This window comes from Oreochromis aureus, linkage group 1, assembly GCF_013358895.1.
Source record: "Oreochromis aureus strain Israel breed Guangdong linkage group 1, ZZ_aureus, whole genome shotgun sequence".
NCBI classification, from domain to species: Eukaryota; Metazoa; Chordata; class Actinopteri; order Cichliformes; family Cichlidae; genus Oreochromis; species Oreochromis aureus.
In genome coordinates this window covers 14,038,381-14,042,827 of record NC_052942.1, presented here as the reverse complement: position 1 = coordinate 14,042,827, position 4,447 = coordinate 14,038,381, and the positions used below count along the sequence as shown (strand labels likewise).

The 4,447-nt window shown below is 41.4% G+C and overlaps 1 long non-coding RNA gene across 1 annotated transcript; it reads right to left on the bottom strand.

Moving 5' to 3' along the window:
* LOC120438302 lies at positions 1 to 2,144 on the bottom strand. The gene is made up of 2 exons (XR_005611789.1): positions 2,112 to 2,144; positions 1 to 36 (listed from the first exon to the last, which is right to left on the bottom strand). It is a non-coding gene; the product is annotated as an uncharacterized LOC120438302 (long non-coding RNA).
* Between the last annotated feature and the right edge of the window lie 2,303 nt (positions 2,145 to 4,447).

Here is a 4,447-nt window from a genome sequence, read left to right as displayed (position 1 = left end):
CACCATGCATGAGGACCCCCTTATTTTGATGGCGATCTTTGAGGGAGACAAGAGCACAAATACAGTTTGTTAGCAAGACAATTAAGCAAAACCTTTGGTAGTCAAATAAGCCTTTGATCAACACCTGCAGAGAGTAAGGCAAGTTCAAATAACTTTAATTGTATTTATACTGCGCCAAATCACAACAACAGTTGCCTCAAGGTGCTTTAAACTGTAAGTTAAAGACTACAATAATACAGAGAAAACGGAAAACGCTCCAACAATTAGATGACCCCCTATGAGCAAGCGCTTTCACAACTTGACAAATCTTGTTAAATCTGTTCTACCAAATCTTGAGGAGTCTTCTTGAATTGATAATCACTAAGCTAAGACACAGCTAAGAAAACTGGCATATATATAGCAGTGGTGGACAAGTAGAGGAAGAAGTGACAGATATAGCTACAGTGGCTTGCAAAAGTATTCGGCCCCCTTGAACTTTTCCACATTTTGTCACATTACAGCCACAAACATGAATCAATTTTATTGGAATTCCACGTGAAAGAGCAATACAAAGTGGTGTACACGTGAGAAGTGGAACAAAAATCATACATGATTCCAAACATTTTTTACAAATAAATAAAGTGGGGTGTGCGTAATTATTCAGCCCCCTTTGGTCTGAGTGCAGTCAGTTGCCCATAGACATTGCCTGATGAGTGCTAATGACTAAATAGAGTGCACCTGTGTGTAATCTAATGTCAGTACAAATACAGCTGCTCTGTGACGGCCTCAGAGGCTGTCTAAGAGAATATTGGGAGCAACAACACCATGAAGTCCAAAGAACACACCAGACAGGTCAGGGATAAAGTTATTGAGAAATTTAAAGCAGGCTTAGGCTACAAAAGATTTCCCAAGCCTTGAACATCCCACGGAGCACTGTTCAAGCCATCATTCAGAAATGGAAGGAGTATGGCACAACTGTAAACCTACCAAGACAAGGCCGTCCACCTAAACTCACAGGCCGAACAAGGAGAGCGCTGATCAGAAATGCAGCCAAGAAGGCCCATGGTGACTCTGGACAAGCTGCAAAGATCTACAGCTAAGGTGGGGGAATCTGTCCACACTGCACATCACTCTGAACACACCATCCCCACTGTCAAATATGGTGGTGGCAGCATCATGCTCTGGGGGTGCTTCTCTTCAGCAGGGACAGGGAAGCTGGTCAGAGTTGATGGGAAGATGGATGGAGCCAAATACAGGGCAATCTTGGAAGAAAACCTCTTGGGGTCTGCAAAAGACTTGAGACTGGGGCGGAGGTTCACCTTCCAGCAGGACAACGACCCTGAACATAAAGCCAGGGCAACAATGGAATGGTTTAAAACAAAACATGTCCATGTGTTAGAATGGCCCAGTCAAAGTCCAGATCTAAATCCAATCGAGAATCTGTGGCAACATCTGAAAACTGCTGTTCACAAACGCTGTCCATCTAATCTGACTCAGCTGGAGCTGTTTTGCAAAGAAGAATGGGCAAGGATTTCAGTCTCTAGATGTGCAAAGCTTGTAGAGACATACCTTAAAAGACTGTCAGCTGTAATTGCAGCAAAAGGTAGTTCTACAAAGTATTGACTCAGGGGCTGAATAATTACGCACACCCCACTTTATTTATTTGTAAAAAATGTTTGGAATCATGTATGATTTTCGTTCCACTTCTCAAGTCTACACCACTTTGTATTGGTCTTTCACGTGGAATTCCAATAAAATTGATTCATGTTTGTGGCTTTAATGTGACAAAATGTGGAAAAGTTCAAGGGGGCCGAATACTTTTGCAAGCCACTGTATACCAAGTGATCGCAACATCACTCGAGAAGCTCAAGAAGGGTGAGGATTCAAGATTCTTAATCTTGAATCTTAAAAAGAATACTTAAGTAGTCAAGAGCTTCGTGAAGTTAGCTCACTAGTTTCCACCTAAACATGATATACCACGGTCTGAGAGATTTCTGAAAAAAATTAAAACGCATGGGCTCTACTTATCACTTCCAACATAAATGAAGACAGAAAACTGCATCAAAACAGCAATGCAATACAAAATACCATTATGCTGAAAATCTGGGTGCTACTACTGCATAGGTACTTACTTTGGCTGGGGGTTTCCAGCTTTGTTTCTAAACAAACAAACAAAACAGCAGATTAAGAAATAAATGGAAGGTTTATATATATTTATATATATATATATATATATATATATATATATATATATATATATATATATATATATATATATATATATAAAAAAAAAAAAACCCTGGAGAAATACTTACAGGCACACGCCCATTTATGAGCTCCTCCTGAAAAAACACATTAAAAAAAACCCACATAAGTACTTCCAACAAACATTGCTGCCCAGGACAATGAAACTGATGGTGTAATAACTTCTTTTCTCATCCCACACACCCGGACATGGGCCTTGACCGCCCGCCGGTCACCTTCACCAAGGCGGGGCTGTAGCGCCCAGAGCTGGCGGTACCTCTGGTGTCTGCAGACATGAGAAAAACAGTGAGCAAACATGTAACTATCACATCAATGTGAATCTGATGGGTGTGATTTCTCCAGACTGACGGAACTGCAAACAGAATGTTACAGAACTGTTATACAGCATGAGGGTAATCAATTCAAATTACTGTCCTTTATTTGGCATAATTACTGTCTAACTGACAGAAGTTACAGGAAGTACTGCAAGTTAAATTAAGCTGACAAAAACCTTTTAGTGCTGAATAGATACAAGCTCCACATTCAAGAACAATCTGAGCACACTGTCATTAGTTATCATCAGTGGGTAACTCTAGTTATGTATGAAATAGAGCTGGGTCTCATCACTGATTCACTGAGGTCGGAGAGTGATGAAACCTATCAAGAGCCTCTAGAATCATATTTCCACATTATTTCCAGCGTGAGTCTCAAACAGAAGTTGTAGTCCTTTTAATTTTTGATCGTCTGCATTTAACTTACCTGATTGTACTCTCCAGCCAGTAGAGCCGGGGAGCAGCTCGCCTTTTTTCTGAAATGAAAATTCACATGAGAGATTATCTAAAGTTTAAATCTTTATATTGGTGTTGTGGTTTATTATTGACTTTTTATTCTTAGCAACTTTGAAGAGAGTAGCAAAGTCTGTGTTAATACATGTTTTATTCCTGCATTGGAAATGGAAATTTTATATCAAGAAATCTAACACTTTGAAAAATGTTTTCATACAAATGGACTGACAACTCAGGTGTAAATTATTATTCAAAGCTGCATGTTTCATGGCTAAAGGCCCAGAAACATGCAGCTCATTTCTGAGCCTTTGACCAAAGAGCAAAAAGGTTTTTTTTTTTAAAATGCGAGTTCAGTTATAGTAAAGCTTAAAAAATCTTCATTTGACTAATTTTACACAGTAAAATTATCTTTGTCAACACAAAAGTAAAGATTATTACTTATTTTTTAGAACAATAAACCTTAAAGCAGATGATGAGAGTCCATAAAAGTCCATAAAAAGTCCATAAAAAAGGCCAGAAAGGACTACAGGGACAAAATGGAGTCCAGCTACCACAGCTTTGACACCAGGCGACTGTGGAATGGACTGCGCTGCATCACTGACTACAAGAAGGTCAACACAGTCAGTGTTCAGCCCACTGCATCTCTCGCAGACGAGCCATCGCCCTGGCAACACACACCACCCTCACTCACCTGGAGAAAGGGAATACATATGCAAGAATGCTCTTCATCGACTACAGCTCGGCATTTAACACCATCATCCCCTCAAAACTTGCCACGAAGCTCGTCGACCTTGGGCTGGGAACACCGATCTGCAGATGGATTCTAAACTTCCTCACAAACAGGCCCCAAGTGGTGAGAGTTGGTAAGCACACTTCCTCATCGCTCATCCTTAACACAGGTACGCCCCAGGGTTGTGTGCTTAGCCCCCTCCTATATTCCCTGTTCACACACGACTGTGTTGCTAAACATGAGTCCAACATCATCATCAAGTTTGCTGATGACACAACCATCATAGGCCTCATCACAGGTAATGATGAGACGGCCTATAGAGAGGAGGTGATGGCACTGTACGAGTGGTGCCTGGAAAATAACCTGACTCTCAACATCAGCAAAACTAGAGAAATGATAGTGGACTACCGGAAACGACCAGTCAGGGAACACCAGCCCATCCACATCAACGGTGTCAAGGTCGAAAGGGTCAGCAGCTTCAAGTTCCTTGGAGTCAACATCACTGAGGACTTCTCCTGGACCCTTCACACAGACACTGCTATCAGGAAAGCTCGCCAGCGGCTTTACTTCCTGAGGAGGCTGAGGAAGTTTGGCATGAACGCCAGCATCATCTCAAATTTCTACAGGTGTGCAATTGAGAGCTTGCTGACGAGCTGCATCACAGTTTGGTACGGAAGCTGCTCTGCCAGCAGCCGTAAATCACTACAGA